The 24298-nt window shown below is 35.7% G+C and overlaps 1 protein-coding gene and 1 pseudogene across 14 annotated transcripts in view; one reads left to right on the top strand and one right to left on the bottom strand.

Moving 5' to 3' along the window:
- The window catches only part of RBMS3 (RNA binding motif single stranded interacting protein 3), a 631961-nt gene that overhangs the window by 202582 nt on the left and 405081 nt on the right, over positions 1–24298 (top strand). The gene's annotated exons all lie outside the window — the stretch shown is intronic.
- The window catches only part of LOC102879303, a 20435-nt pseudogene continuing 18871 nt past the window's right edge, over positions 22735–24298 (bottom strand).

The raw sequence follows: 24298 nt of genomic DNA on the forward strand, positions 1-24298 counted from the left end.
CTATTGATACAACTAAATGCATCCTATTATGTTGTCCATTCAGCTTATCTTTCCTCTTTTTATGTCTTTCAAAATTTACTGGTAGAGAGCAAATTCTTTAGCTCTGATTCTTGATAGGGAAATTTAAAAACATTTATATAACATGTTACTTTCCAGATCAGATGGTTCTATTTTATGAGTGACCTTCTGTAGATAATAAAAAGCCAGCATGCTACATGAGTTGGTGAAAACATCAGACATGATGGAAAACCAGAGGATAGTTTCTCTGTTTTGGGAGAAATACTTATGATGCCTCTATTAACAGTCCTTTGTAGCATCAAGAGCTATTGAGATTATCAGCATTCACCAATCTTTTTATCTTGTTTTCCATCTGAATACCCTTAAGCAGAGGAAGTAAACTCTTAAAACTGATTTTCCACTAACCAATCAACCAGTAAACCAAAAAAAAAAAAAGAAGAAGAAGAAGAAGAAGAAGAAGAAGAAGAGGAAGAAGTGAATTCCAATGTGAATTCCAAAGCGAATTCAGAAGCAGGAGCGAATTCAGAAGCAGGAGTCAGGAACTAGGTCTTTGGTTTGTTTGTCCAGGAGAGAAGGAGATTTCACCAGACTGATCTGAGGAATGAGAAGGTGATAAACTGTGGAGTCCTCAGAAACATGATAAGCAGTGATTATGGAATCAGGAGAATATCTATACCAACATGCTGTACAACTCAGCCTCGATCAAATAGTTGTTCAGCACATAGAGTCTAGAAGTCTCTTAGAACATTCCTGTAATTCACCAATAAGGCAAATTTCTCTAGTGAATAAATGTTGTTTGGCTGCAGCACTGCTTAAAAGTATTTTGATGTGAATGCTTTTGAGTGGAGCCTAAACCATTTGGTGATTTTCTTAAAACCAGTCCACTTCGATCATTCCTGTACCAGGTTAGCCCCTGAAGACATGTATATCTTCAACTTTGAATAGCCTATACTATTGTTGATTGGTTAGCAAGTAACTTCAAGGGTTATTATTATCCCCATTTTACTGCTGAGGAAACTAACCTGGGGGAGCCAAATAACTTGTCAAACAACATAGAGCCAGCATCCAAATAGTCTGTCAAAGCCTAGCTCTCCACTACTTGTTCTTCTTCCTTATAAGTAAGACCAGCACTAAATGATCCTGAACGCTATTAATGACAAGCAGACACAAGCACAATGTTTTGAATTTGTGTAAAGATGGACAGTTTGAAAGCAACATGCAGTAGTTTTTACCCCTCTCCTCCCATGCCACTATAACCAGTATTGATCAGGAGTTCTAGTTCTGTTATGTCATTTAATATAGATGTAAAAGAATGTGCGAATCGGGTCTTTTTGAAAATATTTTGACTGGTCAGTTTTATTTAGAGTATTTTTTTAAATATATATTTTGAGAATAGTTTCTGTTAACTTCAATTTTGTACTTAAGTTATATTGACAAATGTCTAGCCTTCTACGTGTGTTAACTTTAAAGTGAGTATCAGTTTAATGAGTTTTATGTGGGCAAATACCACAAAATTATGGATGATAGTAGGCAGACAATGTATGGTTGATAGTTTCTCTTATTCAGAATGAGGCATAGATCCGTAAAGGACCTATGTGGTAGATTCAGGGTAAATGCTCTCTTTCATTTTATTTAAGTTCACTCTGGCTTGCCTCCCTTGTTTGCTCATGGGAATAAGGTTAAGACCTCTAAAGAGGCCACTTTATCCCAATTACTTGCCCAGGTTCCCTTTTCTTTAAATAGCTTACATTTAGTTGTGGAAAGTGTTTGGAGGTCATTATCTCCTTGATGGATGAACCTAGGGATAAACAACTATTTTCTATTTGGATTTTAAAGGTATGCTATAGTTTATTCAAAAAGACTTTTAATATTTTGAATTGATCCAGGAATCAGTTATTGCAGCAAATCACTAAATGCCTGCTAAAGTCAGTTTTTTTTTTTAATCTGATTTTTCTCACAAGATTCTTCTCCTATCCTCATAATTTCTTATTGTCTCGAGTTGCCTTCAAGTCTCTAACTCCAGCTCAAAGGCTGCTTAGTCTCTCTTGTGTTTTAAAGAAACTTTGAGCATCTGTGTTCAGTTTTTTCAACAGTTGTATTCAGGAACATGTTTTATTCCCTTACTCTCCCTCTAGAATCCCCTGCCCAAGTTTGAGTCTGAATTTTATAATGTTTGGATTGTGATTCCATTTTTTGTCTAGTCCCTGAGTGATATGTGTCTCAGGCCTGATGTAGAAATGTTAGACACTGATTTTACAACTAGGTGCTACCTACTGGGACTATTGAGAGAATTATTTTACTTCTTCTAAACCATCATCTGCATAAAGTCTATTTTTGTTGGGATTTTTGTAGAAAGTAATGTAGCAGTGAGGCAGCCATTTAATATTTGTAACCAAAATTAAATCATTCTTAAGTAGAGCATGAATGTGTTTTGTCAGGTTTCTTTCCAAGCTGAAGATTGCTATCAATGGGCAAATATCAAGTCCCTATGCATTGGAAACTGTATCATCTATCCCATGGCATCTATGTTCCTCCAGCTTTAATAGTTAGCTTTGACATTGCCAGAGTTCTTTGAATTTTTGGACAAACAATGGGGGGAAAAAATGGTAAAGCCTTTCTCATTTGGCCTTAATTCAACAGTTAAGGCATTACCTGAAGCTCTGTGCTGCAACCGGTTTCATTTGGGCTTTGTTCTCTAAACAATTTGTAGGTGGTTGTAATCAGAATTCCCAGCCCTCATTAGCTAACTGCACACATGTGAAAACACAGAGGCTATGACCTTCATATCTACTCCAGAAATACAAACTTGGTCTAAGTTTAGAGAGGAAATGCTTCCCTCTCTAGCCGGGAACTGGGACCGATGTTTTGTCCAGATCGCACATACTTCTGAGGTCTGAGCTATCCTGGCCAAGCAGCGGGGAAAAATGACCTCCTGAGTAATAGGCGTGTCATTAAAACTTGACTATGTCCTTGGTCCAGGGAGCAGCAGATCACTGAAAGTATGCAGGCCCTTAGGTTTTCTTTTTTGGGGGGGCGGTCCATAAAACATGGACCCAAACAATGAAAATTATTGCTAATTGGAGAAATTATTGATACTTTATCTGTGAGAAGTCAATCAAAAACATTAATTCGGAAGGGCAGTAGAGATGCCTAATATCTCTCAGCTTCACTTAAAAGCAAAGGTGTTTGTGTGTGTGTGTGTGTGTGTGTGTGTGTGTATGACTACATTTCGAGAGTGACTAAACTCTCCAACTCTTTGAGCAAATAAACTCAATAATATCACATTTTCTAAAGAAATGATATTTTAGGTGTGGAAAATCTAAATACATAAGTAATTTTTGCATTGTATTACTGAAAACTTCGAAATAACCTAAATCTGCAAAAATGGGGAGTGACTAAAGTCTGGTTAAAACAATAGAGTATTTTGTGACCATTTAAAAAAATAATTGTTAAGACCTTAAGGCAGCATGGGAAACTGCCTATAATATGATTTTAAGTAGGAAAAAGAATAAAATAGAAAAAAATCATTGTATGCTCAGCTATTAACTAGATCAAAATATGATGTATGATGACTGCTAAGGATTTTTTTGGTGGAACGAGGGACCATATTTTACTCTATCTGCAAAACCAAGATCTAGCACATAATAATTAGTAGTATTTCTCAGTTAATCCATTAAAAAATACGATATATCTAGAAAACAATAATAATGAATATTCTGAGCATCATTTAGTATGCTCATAGTTTTGAAATGCAACAAGAAATGAAATTCATTTATTCAATGAGACAATTTAAAGATGTATATCTTCATTAAAATTCAATTACATGTGTGAATTTTGGGGACTCTGTCATTTGGAATGAGACTTCAAAAATGATAGACTTCTAACCACTTATCATAGATTATAAGGCCTTTCATGATCTGGCCTGTCTTCTACTCTGTAATACGAAGGATCCTACACTATCTGTATAATGTGAGCCTTGTACAACTCTGGGACTCAGGGAGAATTCACATTGTACTCTATGTAAATAGTACCATAGGTGTTGTTCAGTAAGCAGCCTATGCGGCTATACTGATAGCCTTGGTCAGTTCTCATCTCTTACCACATTTCCAACCATAGCCACTGTTTACGTGTCATATGCGAAGGCACTTTGGCACCTGTTGCTTTTGCTTGACACATCACCTCCTCCATTTTAATAATAAGATCTGGTATTGACTGAGCACATACTGTGTACAGAAATTGTGCTAAGAGATTTATATATATTATGGCAATGTTTTTCAAAGTGTTATAATTATCATCTTCATTTTATATGTGTGAGAGGCAAGGAAGTGGTCCAAATTTCCACATGTATGAAATAGCAGATATGGGATTTAAATTAAGGCCTGTTTTGTTCTAAAGTCTGGCCACTTAATTTCTTATATGTCATCTCTCTCCTATGCTGTTTCATTGCTCTTCCTGGACTTGTAGCTCTCAGCTGATTAGCACCAAATCTTCAAAGCTTGCCCTTTCCCTCCAGCCTTGCTCAAGTTGACTTAGATATCTTTCCTTTGTATCCCTTAATAAAACTCTCTATACTCCGCCCCCAGTTCTGGCCAACACTTAAAAAACTAGATATAATCGGTGATTTTCAAGTTCCTCATAAACAATGGGCTTATCAAGAGCAAGAATTATATACTTCTTCAAATTAAAAAAGAAAAAAGACTGTATCTTGTTCATTTCTTGTTCACTTGTGCTTACTACATGCTTGATCCATGAATGTCTGGAAGAATAAAATAATGAGTGACTTAACCACATCTTAGGTTCCCAACACATGAATATAGCACCAAGAAATTATCAGGCATGTAATTTGGGCTGTGATTAGAAACCAGAATAAAATTGTAGCCATTTATCACACAGCTGCAGGAAGCACAAGTTCTTGTTAAAAACATTTAGGCTTCGGGTACTTATGCAGGTTCCTTGCCGTTTGTAAAAACAGTGCTTTAATCATGCCCCTTCACTGCTTAAAACCTGCCTGTGACTTGTTATTTCATTCCTTATCAAGTCTAAACCTCTCAGTATGTCTCTAAAGGGCCTCCAAAATATGTATGGACTCATAGTATTTTTCATTCTGTTACAACATGTACCTTTAACGCTGAGCAAGTGGTGTCTTTACTCTCCTAACACATCATGCTCATATCACCTTTGGGTCTTTAATCAACTCATCCCCACCTCCCACAGTCCCTTCTCCGTAGCCTCCTTCCATTGTAAACCAGGCTTAAATTACTGATAACTTCAAACTCTACTGACCCAGTTCAAGCTTCCCTATCTACATTAGCTTTTGGTAAAATCTCTTTTCTATGACTTCTTATTGACAATGTCAGATAATTTACCACTAATGATATTGTTGACTATTTCCAACAATGCTTTGTGATAGCAGGTTTTTCCTGCAAAATTATTAACAGACGCCATGTATTTCTTCTGTTTGTTTTTTAAAACCACAAGGTACTGAGTTCTCTCTATGAGCTAGGATCTATGCTGTGTGTTTTACACACATTTTATTAGGAAAAGATTTGAATTTCCTTTTGGTTAATGACAAAGGGAAAAAAACTTTCAATAGAGAATTGTTAAAGTTAAAAGCTGGTCTCTAAACATAAGTTTGACTCTCAAATTTAACAGTGATTCTAATAATTCATTGTTGTATTTGAACAGACAACAACATACAGCCAGTTTTGTGCTTGGGTGCTTTGTGTGACTTTAATATTTAGTACGTATCATATGTAGAGAGCAGTTTTCACTCTCCTCTAATAGCTGGTACCTCTGCGAGTCTCTGAGTTTGGTCTATAGACTATTCCACGTGAAAAGAGCTCAACCCTATATTTAGCCCAACACTTTGCCAATGTCTACTGTTGGCTATAAATGGAAATCTGGAAAAAGAGTTTGAATTGGTAGGCATAAAAAATGGGAGTTATCCAAATGGCATTTTCATATTATGACTTAAAAGTTGAGGGTTCTATTATGTCTTAGGAAAGAATGAAAACACATGTATCACAAGACTAACTGAAAACAGAAATTTCATATCCATGTTCCGAGTCATTTTGCTGACACTGTGCCCCTGAATTTGGAATTTCTTGGAGAGCAGAAGTTGGAAAGTAAAAGGCAAGCTTTTCCAGTAATATTTTATTTAGATTTACATGCAGTTAGAATTCTAATGTTATGTGTGCCTGCATGCATGTGTGTGTATTATGTGTATATAATGTTTTAGAAACATTAGATGTTTCTGATAAATTTTGCAAAAGCCTCCCTTATAATTTCTAAATATTCATTTAGGTTTATTAAAAATAAAAGGGAAGGGAAAGAAAAAAATTAGGAAGGTCTGCACCACAGAAAGGTTGTTTTCCCTGTCTCTCAACAGGAAGTTGTAAGGATTATTTAGCAAGTAGAGGATTGATGTTATTTTTATATTATGATGCTTAATAAATAAATACATCACATATTTCTAAGTTTTGGATATGAACATTTCAAAAGGGCCAAAAAAAAGTTATTCTTTAGTTGTAGCATGTGATAAGTTCAACAGTCAAATTTTTATTCACCTGACATTACAGTTTGAATTAAATTATTATCTAGAGACTGTAAATATTGCATGAATCTTTCTCTTATTTAATAATTAAAATCTATAAAAACTGTCTACAAGTATTTCTGAAATAAGTAACTTAAATTGTTTTAGGACTTTAAGATTTGATATCAAGATATGAATGTAATTCCATTTATGTATATTTTCCACTTGATATTTGATCCAGCCTGCTTTATTGTTTCCTTTTTTACCAAGAAACTAGCCTAAGGACTTGAGAATCAACACCAAGGACCTCACAGGGAAATAAAAATGATGACCAACTAAACAAAACACAAAGCAGCGATGGGAGAGCTTTAATACTTCTTATTCCTTGCAGATCAATCTTGGACAAAGGCTGTCTAATATTTCAAATTCTGTGGCATGTGAACAATACTGTGTGCACTGGGTGTCCACCTTTGGCATTTAGGATGCATATATATGAGCAGTGGAGTATCTGACAATCCATCTTTTCTTTATAATCTTTGCAGCCGTTCCAAAAGTCCTTAGCTGGAGGATATATTTGGAAAGCACTGCTTTTCCACTCTCAACACACTCAGGTAACCATTCTGAAGCTGCTAAGGTTCCACTTGAGAGGGAACTTACTATTACCATTTGTTTTGTGTGTCATAAATGGGCCCTGTTATTTTCAGCCAGACCCCTTAGCAGCAGTTCCAAAGGACCAGCTCGAGATTTGATTATAGGGTCTCTCTCTCCTGAACACATCCTTTCACATTTGACATTTACACTGGTTGCGGATTTTTATGTAACTCGTTAGAGAGCAGTCTGAACCTTAAAGAGGTGTTAGTCTTCCTAGAATCCTCTGGAAAAGGAAAGTCTTTTATTGGACTTAAATGTTTAGAGTTGAAAGCTGTACTTGTCTGATTGGAAAGGGTTTCAGGGAACAGATTTTATTTTTCTAAGCTGGGCTACAGGAATTGAGCTGGAGATATCATTGACCAAAAGGAATTTTTTTTTTTTTCCTCAAAGAGCTGAGAACCAAAGGAAATGACTCCAGTGTTTAAAATCCTTTTATTTCCTCTGTGGACGATATCTGTGCAGCTGAGACGAACCATTCCAGTTGGCCCGCTCCCAGACTTTATGAGAACTAAGATTAGGAAGTTGTATGTTCAAAATAGTCGTTGTGCAAATCGCTTTCAGTCTAAAAACCTCAAAGTTTTTGACCAAGCTACGATTTCTTACATTTTATTTTTTCACGTGGGTGACTAACCTGTCATTCATTAATTACCCAGCCAGAATTTCTTCAGTTGTTTTAGTAACTCCTATAATTTTTTTCCCCCATTTCTTTTGGGAGGAGGAGGCAGAGTTTCTGAGAGAAGGAGGCAGGGTGCCTATACAATTTCTCTTTGTGAGACTTCACATTTCACCCATTTCCGTTGACTTCCATTTGAAATAAAATATTGCTGGGCCACATTGAAGCTTATTAAAATGTGCTTTTTTCCTTCCCTAATTTTCTTCTACACTTTCCTCCTTAACTTGTTTTTTTTTTTTTTTCCCCAAATCTGAGCAGAATGAAATGCTGGCTATGGCTTCAAAATTCAACATCCATAGCTTCCTTTGACACAATCATGTTTTGGGGAAAGAGAATGGTATTCATCACTCTATAAAACATCCTGAGCCCCAGGCTCCCCTCTCCAGTCCTCAGGATCTGACTCATTTTTGTATTTGTCGTGCCTCGCACAGCACCTGATGTGTTTGCAGATGTACACATGCAGAGGTACAAGAATGTAGCAGGCTTGAATGGGAGGCATGAAATAGTATTGGATGCTTAGAGTTGGTAAGAGTGGAATTTATGACACACTTTGAAAAATCAGGGATTGTTTTCTGAATTAAAAACTGTGTTGAGGAGATAGCAGTGGACACAACCCTATTTTTTAATTTTTTTTTTTTTTTTTTAGTTTTTCCTTATATTTTATCTACTTCCTGGGATATTATGTAACAGAAGGGTCCCTTGCCACAATTGACTTTATTCTGTAGCAATTTAAACTTACTCAGACTTCCATAGAGGGAATTGCTATTCTATCTCAGTATTTTCTTTCTTTCTTTCTTTTTTTTTTCTAGGAAGTCTTTGTATTTGATGGGGATTAGTAGTAGTTCTCTTGTTTAACATATACAACACATTATTAAAATGAACATTTAGCTTGACTTTTAGCATTGCATGAGATTTACATATACTCCTTGGTCATTCTAATTTGTTGGATCCAACATTTGTCAGATAGGTATTTTTGGCAGATCCTGTGCTTGCACTGGGGATAAGAAACAAGGACGATATAATGTGTATATCTAAGTACTTAGAGAGTAGGAGGGGCAGAGACACTATATATATAACTAAAAGATAATATGAGCATTATAGCCAGTAATGATGTCTGATGGCCAGTGAGCATTTTATACGTGTCAGATCATCTTCTAATGATTCTACATGTCTCAATTCATTTAATTCTCCTAATGAGGTAGGGGTTAAGGTTATTAGCACAAGGTTATTAGCTCTATGAGGTAAGGGTTAAGGTTATTAGCATTTCATAGATGAGGATACCTAGGCACTATTCTCAAGATCATTCAGTATCCAACACACAGAGGCTGAGTCCAGGCAGTTCCAATGTATATGCTCTTAACAGCTATGCAATAGTGCTACAAATAAAGTGTTCTTAGACAAAAATGAGGAAGTGGTTAGATGTCTTCTGAGTTTGGAAAAAGCACAGAAGAAAGTTTCAGGGAGGAAGTGATATCTGAGATTGATTCTAGAGAATGAATGGAAGTTTATCTAGCAGAGATAGCAGAGAAAGATTTACCTGGGTGACGAAAGAGCATGGCTATGGCAGAAAGCTATAGAAACTGCATGGCAGTTTCTGATGATTTAAAAGTTCAGAGTTTGCATGTATAGAAACAGTAAGTGATATAACCTGAAATGCAAGCTCAAGTCTTATTGTGAAATTTCTTGCATAAAAGCTGGAGCAAAGAGCTTATTACAAAAGTAACGGGAACCAAGGAGAGATTTAAAGACAGAGAAAAATAATGTGATCAGAGCTATGTATTGGAAAGTCAATTCTTGCAAAAGAATTAGGAAATGACAGAGGGGGAGGCCAGGTAGGCACAAGAGACAGGCTAGGAAGATGGATCCTTTTCCTTGCATTCCTTTGTTAGTGTAACATTAAAAAAAAAAAAAGTCTGAACAGTGACTTAAACTATTTTTCCCCATAGGATAAGAAGGAGATTGAAGGAAGGTAGACAACCCAGAGCCAATGTGGTGACTCTATTATTAGGGACTCAGAATTGACCTGTTCTGTGTGTCTTTGATCTTCACGTCTTTGTCTGTGGTTACAAATGGCCATTCCATTTTAAAATTACATTTGCATTTCAGGCAGGAAGAATGAGAAAGCTAAAGGGCAGAAGACAAGTGATAGCTGAGTGTGTCCTTGTTCAAGAGCTTTCCACTTATATGCATTGGCCCCAAAATGTAACATAGTCATGAGTTCATGCTACTCAGCTGAGGCTCTGAATTGCAGTTTTTATAGCTGGGCACATTGCCAACCATTAATAAAATAAGGTGCTGGTAGAAAGAGAATTCTAAATGGATATTCAGTTGTCTATATGAATGTTGAAGACGGAATGGACAAGGGGCTTTGGCAGTAAAAAAAAGTAAAGTAGAGACAAGTGTTAGAGATGAGAATTAGTGGAGTGGGTACCAATAAGAAGAGGCAGGCTGGGCACAGAGAGATATCAAGGATGATGCTGCAGCTTCTGACTTTAGCCCCTGGGTCAGTAATAATGTTTTAAACTGAGATGGGGAGAATGAAGGAAGGTCAGTTTTATGGACAAAATAATATATTTGATTAAGATATATTGAGTTTGGTATAACACTAGGACATCCTGTAAAAAATTAGGTAGTTGGTGTATATGAACCTAAAAGTCGGGAGTTGACAATTTGAATGTCTGAGTTATCTAAGCCAGAACTGATTAAATCACCAGAACTGATTAAGGACAGCATGTGGGGTGGCATATTGCATAAAACTAAGGAGAAGAACTGTTTAAAAGCCAGCAGGAAAAATCAGAGCACTGGACATGGAACAATGTCATAAAGCTGTGAGTAGCATTTCTAAAAAGAAAATGTCAAGTACCTTAAAGATTTATGACTGCAAAGAAGACACTGGTTTAGCAATTAGGTCATTATTAGTATTCAAAGGATATTGAACGAATGAATATATTGACACATGATTTTTTTCACTCTGTATGTAGGTTGATTTCATATTCTTGCAGGAACTAGTTGTGTTAAGAGAAAAGATTACCTAGATGTCAAGGCAATTTTGAACTCTATTGAAAGACAAAAATGGTATTTGGGAATAAGAAACATCAGGTAAACATTGACACATCCCACAAGTATAGTTCTAAGTGAACACATTAAATTTTCACTATTTCTTGTTTCTTAGAATCTTCCTCCATTCCCCAGTTATTTTTTTTCTAAATACTCATTTTTATAGCTTCTGGAAAACTGTGACTTGTAGAACACCTGATAATAACCAAAAGGGCAGAGAGAAAGTCTGTTGTGCAGTAAGAGTAACTTGCCATGCCCACATTTTAAAAATAGTTCTTATTTCTGTGTTCGGGGCTCTTATTCCTTCATCCATGTGTAAATACCAAGTGATCATTATGCATCTGGCACTGGACTAGGCATAGACCGCTGGGTGTAGCCAGTACCAGCATTATCAAGGACTCGGATTCATAGTGTTCATTTTAAAGAAATACTAAACAGTTATCCAGTTTTCCTTTGTAGATCCGCGACCACTTAGATGCGAGTTGTCTTTTGAATTAAACAAAGAACAGTGTTTATTTATGAGTGGTATTGGGCATGATGTCACAGATTTCCTAGATATCAAACTGCTTTGTCTATGTTTTAGGCTAAAAAAGTAGCCAACTCCATGGATATATACAAATATTGAAAATACCTCAAGGAAAATACAGAAAGATACCATTGTTAATGAATGTATATGGATATCTTCTCCTGATCTCTTCCATAGTAAGAGAAGGCCATGATTACAGATGCATCCTTTTAACAGAAAAGAATATGAAAACATTTATAGTTTTCAGGGTCAATTAGCAACTCTCTTTTTACTCTGACAGGAAATGTCTAAAGTTTAAGTGACCATTTTCATCTTGTCAACACACTTCATACCATTTCCTTTGTTCATCCTCCAAAATCAGTAAGATTTTATAAGCTTACTCACAGTTTGTAATTTGCTGAATGCAGGGGTCCACTTCTACTGTGCTATAAAGTGGCAAAGATGATATTATAAATTCGTATCCAATAAAGTATTCAGTTCCCCCATAAGAAAATTGTTATGATTTTCACAAACAAACAAACAAACAAAATCTGAGAATGATAGGGATACCTATGTGAGCAAGGCTGATAGGTAGAGAGATGGGAAGGGAGCAATTGACTTACATATGCCTTACATATATTTTTGTGTTTTTCAAAAATAATAGCCTGAACTGTCAATGTTGCAGTGAAAATGCTATATCTTCTATTGATAGTTGTAATGTAAATTGGTACAACTCTTCTAGAGAGAAATTTATCCATATGTTTTAAGATATCCGTATATATGTTACCTCCTGGGAACTAATCTTGGGGTTGAAACTAATCCAAGAGAAGAAGAAAGTCATCTGTGGAACTATAAAAGAGAGATGATGAGGGCAGAATAAGGCAAGGGCTGTGTGAATGGAGATTTAAGAGATTCAAGAGGTATTAGGTCAGTTTGACCAAGTCAGGTGACGGAGATGGTGGGCGGACGATAGAATGGTGAAGAAGAGAGAGCCTAAAATGTCCTTCACGTTTCAGGCATGGATGACTATCTTGGATCACTCGTTTAGAAACAAGATGCACAAAAAGAAAAAAAAATAATACTAGACTGTTTACACAGGTTTCGTATTGAGAATTGTTGCATTTGAGAGGTCTGGATGACAAAGTAAGGATGTTGAGTAGACCAACAGATCAGAAGAAGTTATTCAGATATAGATCTGAAAGTCATAGTAAATACTGGGAAGCACCTCACCCCCCAAAATACTAATACACAATGATAATTGTGAGGGCCATGTTGCATCTTGGGAAAATTCTTATGATAAAAGTAAATTAAAAAATGAGAATAAAATATACCTCTGTTATAATTTATATACATGAGTAAAAGACCAGAAGGAGACAACAAAAATAAAAATATTATAATTTGAGAAGTAGGATGACAAATTTTCTTTTTCATTTGCTATAAATACTATTGTTACTCTCTACAATAATAATTACTTAAAAGCATTTATATGTGCTTAACCTAAGTGTTGCTATAGAATTATGAAATTGAAAAATGTTCTTGGAATTGATTTTTAAACTTTTTTATTTAATAAAATAAAATTGTAGATGAACATGACATATCTGAAGCAAATAGAAATGGATCAGCAGTTTTTGAAATTTTGGTAAAGAATCTATACGCCTCTTGCTTTCCAGCCCCTCAAGTGTGGGCCACAGTTTGTCACCCCTTAAGTGAGGAATACCTATTAGGTGAGGGCCACAGTTTGAAAAACACTCAGTGCTATGCCATTACTCTCAGGTGAGGATGTGAATCTCAGAGGCCAACCAACAGAACTGAAATCTGGTTCTATTGTCAGGCTGGCAGTTTTGGCTATTTGGTTTCAATCTGCAAATTTCCTGCTTTGTTTTTACACATTCTGTCAATTAGATCAGTTCGGATAGATTTGTGGGAAAGATTTTACTGCTGAAATCTCAATCTTGGACCTAACTCCCACCCCACTCTTCAAAATACTATCAAATTATTGTATTGATATAGTACAATGGAAGTTTTAGGATAGCATTGTAAGGTACGGTCACTCTTCTGTATTTTATTAGAATTTTTTTCTATGGTTTAATAAGTATATGGCCAAATATACTTGACCCTTCTATTTTAGTTAGAGTTGACAGATAAAATGTAGGAGCTCTAGTTAAATTTGAATTTCAAATAAATAATGAGTATATTTTTACCATAAGTATAAGCATTTTTAGTATAAATATGTCTCATAAGATTATTATTCATTGTTTATCTGAAATTTAAATTTAACTGGACATCCTGTTTTTTAATTTGCTAAACATGGTGACCTACTCCCAAATTTTAGAAAGTACTTTCATTCTAATGATCTAGAACTAGTGACAGAAGCCATGAGCCAGTGTGAATACTGAGCATTTGAAATGTAACTAGTCAAAATTGATATATGTTCTGAGTATAAAATATACAATAGGCTTTGAAGACTTGTATTAAAAAATAATATAAAATATCTCATTAACAATTTCAATACTGATTATATGTTGAATGATAACATTCTGGATAGATTGATTTAAATAAAATGTATTAAAATAAATTTCACTTGTTTCACTTTTTTAAATGTGGCTACTAGGAAATTTAAATTTTCATTTGCGGCATGCACTATATTTCTATTGGACAGTACTGATTATCTAGACCTAGGAGAAATTCTGTTTTTTCCTTGTTTTATCCTGCAGGAGAAGGCAAATAACTACCATCTGCACAGTAGGCTGATTAAAAATTGTGCAAGATTTATACAAAACAAACTTAGTCAGCCTAGAAAAATGAGTGTGTATCTTCATGTTGTTAAAGTAGTTTAATTTGATAAATGGTATTGGGAAGGTTAGTTCTTCCAGATCAGAGAATGCATATGCAATATGCACAAGTTAATGAAAGGGATGTCTTGATGCTTTTATGCTGTTTCTCAGCAAAACACCAAAAGCACTGATTTCTTTGTGATTTCAAAGATGTATATTTCCTCATGGAGTTCAGTCATAACTCATTGGTGTTTAATTCTGTTCAGTGAGGCTAAAGAACCATATCGTAGACACCTAAATTTAGTAGGAATCACAATATATCCCCTGCTAAAGTCAAAGTTTATGTCAAAACCAATATTAACTGTTTCATCTGCCTGTAACTACTTTTCACAGGGTGACTCCTTACTGTCTTTGGGTCTCTGCTCAAATGTCATGTCTTCACAAAGACCTTCAATGACAGTATTCTCTAAAATAGCACCCTGTCATTTTCTCTTACCCCACTTTATTTTTTTGTAACACTGACAGTTCTTTATATAGATTAGTTCATTTATCCTCACTGTCCTATTATTATTCCCATTTTTAAGATGAGGAAACTGAGGCAAAGAGAGGCATACAATCAATAAATGACAGAACCAAAATTCAGATCTAGGCAGGTTAGCCCTGGAACTTGTTAACTACTCACATATGCAGAGTTGATGCAGCCAACCTCGTGTATTTAACAAAATATAACTACTGTTGACTTCCTTGTTGAAAGTTTAAGATTGTGATTTATTTCATCTGGTTTGGGCATGCAGTCGATTCAGAATGTACTTTATCTTCATTTTAATCTAACCCAGTCTTGCTCATTTTATAAGACTCTGCTTGCTTTAAAGCTTTTTATAATCAGGGTCCATTCAGGGAAACAGAAATGCCTCCAGGAAATTCATAAAGAGGGATTGTTTGCCTAGAGATGGAAGAGCTAAGAAGCTGAACACAACCCAGAGGGGCAACCCAGAGTGAGGACAGTAGGGAGCTGCTAGCACATCTAGGTCTGGAGAGGTAGAGGGAGGTGATGGGATTATAGGTAGCTGCTAGCACATTAGATCTAGACAAGGGTGAGAGAAAGTGAGGTTACCATTACCAGGAGTTGGGGCCATTGAGTGAAAGCAAGAATCACAGAAAGGCTGTCTGGTGGGAGCTGGGACTAAGAGCAGATACTATAGGAGAAGAAATATACCTCTTCTTCATGCCTTTATTCTTTTGTCATTACCTCCCATTGGCTAAGCCTACTGGAATCCATTTGTCTAAGGATCCTGGGAAATGTAGTTCTCAAGGATGGTTCTACAGGCCCACAGATTATTGATCAGCACACATGAGGTATTCTCTGAATTCATAACGTCCATGGCCCCTCCTTAGTACCTCTCCTCTTTTATGACATTGCAGATGTTAGAAGAGAGTTAGGCACACAGTCACTGCTCATAGCACTTATGCACTGGCACTGTTGTGAGTACTGTTTGTGTTGTCACTTCTTTAATCCTCACAAGAGCCCTGTGAAGTAAGCAAAACTATTATCCTCATTTTCCAGATGGGAAAATCGAGGCACAATAATTCCTCCATAGTGAGTAAGTGGCAGAACCTGGATTCAAATCCAGGCTGTCCAGTTCCAATGTTCATTTTCCTAAGTACCACCATCCTCTCTGCCTCTCAAGATTCTTGCCTTTCTAATTCTCCGACCATCAGTTACATGGCATTGCAGGTAGCAGGTGCTCATTAAATAATTATTTGAAAGAAATGGATTTCCTGGTTAATATTATGTAGTAATCATGTAGATCCTTAAACTTGTATAAACACTTGAGTTTGTTTATTTTTTCAAACTTTTTTCTTTCTTTTTTATGTTTTAAGGTCACATCTCCCATAGTCTGACTGTTCACGTCTATGCTTTTTTGACTCCATAGATGAATGTTATATTTTTTGGAAGACCATATTCTTAGGGTTGAATATCCAAAGATATCATCTTTAGATGTCTCCAACATTTCCTAGGGAAGAATAACTGACTCTACATTCTTGGGAACAGAATCAGTTTGATTCCTGGAAAATTAACTTTAATGAGGCAAATAATGTTACAGAAGCTACTTTCTATTCTCAGTCTGCCACTAATAGCTTACTATACTTAAGAAGTTTTACATATATGATCTCTTCAAATGCCCACAGACAACCCTATGAATATTCTGATAAAGTTTATCAATGCCTTTATCTTGTATCCTTTTTTCGTTACCTATTATTTTTCAACTCTTATCATTTCCAATTTCAGTAAGAGGAAACTCAGGCTCATGTGCCATACCCAATAAGTGGAAGAAATAGGATTTGAACTTGCATCTGTCTAGCTACAAAACTAGCAAAGTTTTCAATGAAACTCAATACCTTCCAACACAAAAGCCTGCAAAGGTAAAGGAAATGCAGACTCTCCTTAGGATGCCTAAGGGCGGTGATGCTTAAAAGGCACATGCTGTGCATGTGGAAGATATGAGTGGTTCCCTTTAAATTCTTAAGAATGACCTTTTATGACCACAAAGAGCAGAAGAAAGTACCTGAAGAATGAATCTTTTTAGTGAGCAAAACATTAATGTATATTTGAATGTGATTGGTAAGTACATTTAATTAAGAAATCCATAGCCTTCTCCTGCATTCTGGCTTTTCTTCCATTTGGATTTCTGTGTATGACTCTGTTGCGGGGACTGTGACTTTAAAAAATATTTTTTTGAAGAAAAGCCCACGGTCAGCCTGTGAACTCATTTTCATTCTGTTTCTCGCCTCAAGAACTGAGTTTGACTAGGCTCTGTATCAAAATGAAATCCAGAGAGGCATTCCTAAACTTGGACCTTTTGTCCATGCTCACTTCCTGTTGACCGAGTGACAGCCCTTTATCTGGCCCTTGGTCAAGCTGTGTGCACAGAATAAGGAGAAGTGTTCTCAAGGGCAGCAAAATCTTGCAGCTGATTAAAAGTAGCATGGGATGCAACCAAAATGCCAATTCTCTTTCCGTTTTGGGTTTGCTTGAGTCTAAAGGTCAAAAGGAAGAGAGCGGAGCTCAGTGTTTGGGTTTGTAATTCCACTCCCACATGGCTCGGTGACACAACGTATTCTGATCCTTGTCTCACCGAGTTCTTCAATCTTCAATCTTTGTCCCCTAAACACTGGCTTGTGTGAACATGCTATTAGCTGGCAGGGTCCAATTTCAATATTAGTGGTTACATTCTGTTTCAAGCTCCTCACTGTTGTCTATGCTGGGTCTGAATCTGGAACTGCTGCCAATTTTCTTTGAGGGTATTTTAGTATCATTATCCCAGTGCTTACGCTATTATCTCTGAAGTGTTGTTTTCCAGCTATTTTCTGCCTCTAAAAAGACAGGGTGGTTTAGCTATTTTATCAATGAAATTTGAGTGTGCAGTGTAGCTAACTCTTGACTTGTGATTTGCTTTCTTTCACTATCCGGCTGAGGAAATGCTCAATATTTACACTGAGAAGGCACCTTAAGGATCATCTTGTCTCTAGCTACTCAAAGCATGTTCCACAGGAGAGCAGCACAGGCATCTCATGGAAGCTTATTAGAAATATTCAGTCTGAGGCCCCTCCCCGAACCTGTTGGTCAGAGTCTGCATTTTAACAAGCCCCCCAGTGTTTCATTTGCAAATTAAAGTGTGAAATGCAATGAGCTGGCTCAGATGCATAACTGAAAATGCATCTTCTGTGCAGTCTTGAGAGGGGATTTCCAGCCTTTTTTTTTGAATACTTCCAACAATAAGTATGTTACTTTGCAAGACTCGGACAGCTAAATTTTGCCTCCTTATAAATGTCACACTTAGACCTTTTTTCTTCTGTTTAACGAACAACATTAGGTCTAATGTGACCTTTCTCTTATTTGAAGGTAGCTAACATGTTCCCAACCCATCTCATCCCATTTCTCCTCTCTCCCTCTCTCTCTCATACTCCCCCATCTGTCTCTCCTCTCTTTATTCCTCCCTCTTATCTCTTTTCATGCGAAGTAGTATTTTCTACCATCCTTCACCTTGTTTGGTTTACAATTTTCCAACAATGATTACTATTTTACTAATGGATTCTAGTTGTCAGTTTTCTCATTACATGTGATGTGTAAAATGGAGTATAATATATATAATATTCCATTAGTTGTACTGATAAGCATATCGTATCATATGTGTTTATAGAGAAGTCCAGGGAATTTTTGAGCTATAGAACAAAGAGCCGCTGCTGCTGACTCTGAAATATTAAAAGGTGTCCTCCTGGAGGCTACCTGGTCACAATGTCCAGAAGGATACAGTCAGTGAGTGACATCATTGATTCACCTGGTCATCAATAGGTAGAGGAGAAAAAATATGAGAAGTAGCTACTTAAAGGAGAACTATACTAGGTAATACTAAAGCGGCAGTATGAAAATGCAGAATTAGACTTTTCACTTCCATTAGCTACCCTCCCAACTTGAGTCGAAAACAAATCCTGGGATAAGCATAAAATGCTCAGGAACATTAAAAGCATAAAAGGATCATGAAAATGCAATTGATAATGTAATGTACCTTAGGTTCAGTGATAGCCAAAGTGATCAACCTCTTACGTATCACAGATACCTAAATGATGTATGTTATTGCGGTTGGCACAAACCTGTCTAATGCCATTTAGGCAAGCAAAGTCCTATATAGGATTTAGAATACTCTTCAAATCTAGCGTAGTGTCATGCATGAGTAAATAATAGCAGATTAGGGAACAGTTGGCCTGAACTCAGAGATTTGCAGTGAATCCGGATCTGAAATTTTGCTTATCCCAATCAACACCAACCAGGTAACTGGGGGATCAGTATCTGTGAGGAATATCATAATTTCTAGCTAAAAGTCTGATCTACATTTTTCATGTTTTGCATCAATCAGTTGTCCAGAAGGACTAGGATTTTATCACTTTAACTGTTAGTTCTTATTTGGCATATGTCATTAAAAGAAAGAACAATCAATGACATTTCTGTGATTCAATGTAGAGAAACTGCCTGATTTATAACTAGAATTTCCACATAGAAATATCAAATATGACCTTCCTGTTAAGTGTTTAGTGTTTTCTTTTTCTTTTTCTTCTCTCTCCATCCCCCAAACACTTAAGCACTGGTGATTGTCTTTATAATCATTATTGCAAAGAAGTATAAACAGATCACGACAAGCAATTAAAAATACTAAATATTTCTGAAGTTTAACACATTATTTTTAAGTAGCATATGTTGTACTATATCTCCTAAAAATTAGTACCAACCATAGTAACACATATTATTCAAGTATCTTTACTAGGTAGGAAGTCAATCACTTAGATTACCTCTGAACCTCGAGGATGTTTTCAATTGCATTTTCATGATTTTTTATACTTTTTATTTTCATAAGCATTTTATGCTTACTCCAGAATTTTTTTTTCCAACTCACGCTTTTTTGATTTAGAGATACAAAGCTTTGCTTATGTTAGAGTACCATACTGAAAATGTCTGAAAATTTTGGAAAATTGCTCTTTGGAAAGAGTTTTGGTTATAGAAGAGTTATTTGCTCTCATGTTGTCTGAGAAAATAAAAAGTAGATTCTGGTATTGATTTGCTACTCATATTTTAAGATTGACAATGAGAGTAAAAAAAAAAATGAGCTTATGGACCATATTTATTATCTAAGGCAATTCCTTAGACCAGTGTATGTGTGCTCTGAGATTCTGAAGCCATATCTGCAACTTACACAGAATCTACTCTTCCAAATAATGACTATAACTGCTAGAAATAACACACATGTAAGTTATGACTATGTGAGTGAAAAGGGATGGCGAGATGCCAAATTTGTAGGAAGAAAGAAAGAAACAGATGACCACTAATTTGCACACATCTGGTTTTTTATTAGTTTACAATTTTTTTTTAAATGCAAGAAGCCATGAAAATGCATCTCAAATTTGTAACTGCCTTATTTAATATAAATCCAAGAAACTTTCTTTTATGAAGAGAACATAAAAAGGAATCAGGACTATATAGAGAATACGTATGTCTCATAGACATTTTGATTTTTTTAAATTTGAAATATAGCATACACTGATTCATTTTTGAATTGTTCACATTGACTGGCCTCCTGTTTTACTTTAGTAAAACATCGTGGACACTACACACGTGGGTGCTTCAGTGAGGTCTAAGGATTTATTCTCTAACTGCATTTTACCAAAGAACAGAAATTAAAAGTTTTATTTTTTACTTTATGGACTGGAAGCACAACTCACAAATAATGTCATTGTCAAATTATGAAATTTCGTGAGTAAATGGGATCTATGGCAGTGTTTATAAAATTCAATTAACTTTTCATAAATTTAGATGGGTAATTATTGGACAAGAAAAATATCTGAAAAGAACTGATATACTATAGAATGGATGGAAAACTAACTTCACTTACCAACACTGTAGGTAGGATGGATGGTATATTTTGTTGGATAGCAAATAAATATTTTTTTCACCTTAACATATTTCATTTGCTTCAAACATTTCCTTATTCTTGCTAAGCTTCCCATGCCCAATACAATCTTGCAACATGTTCTTTCATCTCAAAAAAATACTCCTTTCTTCAAAATTCATCCAAGATGACCCTATTGGGTACCAAGATCCAGTGGCTTTCCCCTTTCAGGCCATTACTTCTGAGAATGCAAGCTCTCTGTCTTTTATAAAACTTCTAACAAATATTTGTATAGAAATTGACACAAAATAATTCTGACAACAGCTGAAACAGCACATCATAAACTTTCCAGAAGAATCAAATAACATAGACCAAATTCAGAATTGTAAAATTTTCACCCAGCTATTTGGGTATATTAAAGTACTAACCACAAAAGAAAATTCATGGTGATAAAATTTGATATAAATTTTAAAAAAGACAATTTGTAAAATTTGCATGGAAAATAATTGACCCAGAAAATAATTTTTAATAAAATTACAATTAAAATTCTTTAATGATCTGATCTAAATGATTATATACACAATCGTGGAATAATTATCTTGCTGGTCTAAATGATGGGAAACAAACCCTCTTTATTCTCAAGAGTTTAATGGGTCATTTTTTTTTTTTCAAAACTCAAAAGTCTAAATTTTGAGAATTTAATAAAATGAAAATGTCACAGTGACTACTCTGAGGAATGGAGGCTGAATATTTTATGGCCAGTGCCTAGGGAATGGTGTCCATTCTCTTGCTCCTCAAAGTGTGGTCTGCAAAACAGCAACATCAGTATCACCTGGGCCTGCCAGCAGTGAGGAATCATGGTCCCTAATCAGATCTACTGAATCAGATTCTGCATTTTAACACGATCCCTAGATGATGTGTATGCACATTAAAATTTAAGAAGCACTATTCTGTTCTGATGCTTCATAAGACAGACTTCAACCATGAGCTTTACCTGGATTGTTTTCATTTCAGTTTATTTAAATAACAGACTGCATGGTGATACCCCCCACCTTTATGTTTGTACAGACAGATACGTCTTTTGTTCCTCATTTGTTCTATTTTCCACTTCATTTGTGCGGAGACATAAACAATGTAATTTGAAAAGAAAACCTTGTGATCTGTTTGGAAGTTGAATTTTGTTGCTAAGATATTTATAGAATAAGAGACCCGATGTTCCACATGTCCTTGATTGTGGCTTCTAATGTTTTTGTTGCTAATAAGCACCCTTCCCTTGGTGTTTGAGCATCTCAAGTGTTCTTGCTGAGGCAGCAAGGAAAATGCAATTCTATGCTTGTACAGGATGTTGTCCTGGTAATGAAAATGATGCTAATCTTCTATCTCTTTCAGCATTGATCAAATGTGGACACAAACTTTAGGAACAAAAATAAAACTTGGACCACTAGAGTATGAACTACACTTGGCTAGCTCACTGTGATTACACTTAGGGATCACTGTAAACTTTATTTAGTCACGTAGCAACTTCTTAGGATTTTCCCTCTTTTTCCATTACTTGTACATTCTTCAAAAAGCCTGGTCAACTAACTATTTTGATCTCCAGTCTATTCACTTGGTTCCTTGGAATAATAGAAAGAGTGCTATTCTGAGTCTTAGGAGGCCTGAATTAGTATAGCGCCTACTAAGTTTGGAGGTATTCAATAAATGTCCATTCTTTCCCTCCCTTTCATTTTTAACTATTAGATAGAGGACTTAGAAGTACTGTTTAACTTTTTTGGTTTTCATTTTCCTCATCTTGTAGATGAGAATTAGACTGAAAGACCATGTATATACATATGGATCTATTATTATTCATGATGCTTTTCGGGTTGGTATGTCCTAAGACGAGAATTACTTGGATTACCCGGATTTGGTAGAGACGTATTAGCTGCCATTCTGAGCCTGGGGAAGTTGAATGAATGGGGGTCCAGTCTCCCTGCTTCCCAATACTGGGCCCCTGGACCTATTGTACATACTACAGCTCTTATTATTATTATTATTATTATTATTAGAAGAGAACAAATCCACTTTATTCGCTTTCAGTGAGTTTAAATCCGTGAGGGGTAAAGCATAAATGATTCTGTGTCCAATGCCCTTGGCAGGAAGGTTGCTTCAGAAGTTGGCATGATCATGCCACCGTTTCCATGAGCACAAGTTACCTTTCCCCAGATTACCCTGGTTTTGTTCGTTTTGCTACCAGGAGTCACCGTGTTGTTCTTCACTTTGTACACATAAGCACATCTCATGCCTAGATAAAACTCAGTCTCATCTTGAACATAAACACCTTCGATTTTAAGAAGCGATGTGTTCCCTATGGTTCCAGAGACCCTGCTTATAGCTAGCAAAAATGGCCTTGGACCACAGCCTTCTAGAAATATTTGTTGTTTTATAAGTCCTGTTCTTAGCAGGCCTCCGCAGACTCCAAGATGACAGAAAGAAAGACTACAGCCCTTCATAAAATTTTGATTGAGAAAAATTCCCAAGCTCTTAAGATATAAGTGTGATACCTGATTCTCTAAGAAATAAAAATAATTGATAGTGCAAAGCACATCAAAGTATCTAACAGGAAGCAATAAAGAACATGTATGTGTATGTCCTTCTAGTCTTCACCTTGTGTAGTGTCCAAAATCCAGGAAGCACGGCTCCAAAAACTATTTTGTATGAATTAAGCCACTAGATAGCCTATACAAGTTTACTTTCTGATTTTTGAGCTTTCTATTTAGATTTTATTTTTAAAATTACTACCTCAAAGGCTTCTAATAATTACTTTCCTCTTCAGGTGTCTTTTTCTTATTTTGAATTTTTCAATGGTTATGTTTCATGCCAATTAATCATGAAGTCATCATAAGCCAGAAGCATTTAGGTCCATATGGTTAGATTAGATATCCTCAAACCGGTTTCATTTTAATGCTGTTATTTTTAACTACTATTATCTATTAAATATGCCCTTAGAGTTTATGCTTCTACTCAGTCTTTGCTATAGAGATTAAGAAAATGTGTTTCTAATCTATTTGTTCTGCCAAGCATTAAATTCCCTATGATAAAAAGCCAAGCGAGTATTTACCAAGTTTCTTGATCAAAATTATGGGTCATTCTTTAAGTCACTCCTAAATGTGTCATATTTTCATGTTTATTTTGTTGATGGAAATGTAGATGCAAGAATAATTAAACTCTTGGCTAAAATTAAGAAAAGAGAACTGGCTGATGTCCTTAGAAGTTCATGAATTTAGTTGCTTATTTGTCCTACTATATTATGTCTCATCCTCCCATGGTGTTACCTGCCACCTGAGATGAAGCAAATGTTTCCAAAAGATGTAATTTTCTTTCTTCTCATTAGTCTGGGGACAAAGGTCATGTTCCAGCAACATCCTGAGCAAGACTTTACCACCATACATGTTCTATTTTGAAACTCAATCAGTTATTCTTGAAAATGAAATCTCAAGTTTCAGTCGACAGAAAAAAAAAGCTGGGTGTATACCGGTGTCACCGAAACTAAGAAGTGGCTTTCCCCTTATATTTGTTTTGGTTGAGTAAAACAAGGACACAAGCTTACCTCATTCTTTTAAGAAATACCTCATTTTGTAATTGCATACAAATTTATACTCTGTTATA

The sequence above is a fragment of the Pteropus alecto genome, unplaced genomic scaffold (genome assembly GCF_000325575.1).
Source record: "Pteropus alecto unplaced genomic scaffold, ASM32557v1 scaffold10, whole genome shotgun sequence".
NCBI classification, from domain to species: Eukaryota; Metazoa; Chordata; class Mammalia; order Chiroptera; family Pteropodidae; genus Pteropus; species Pteropus alecto.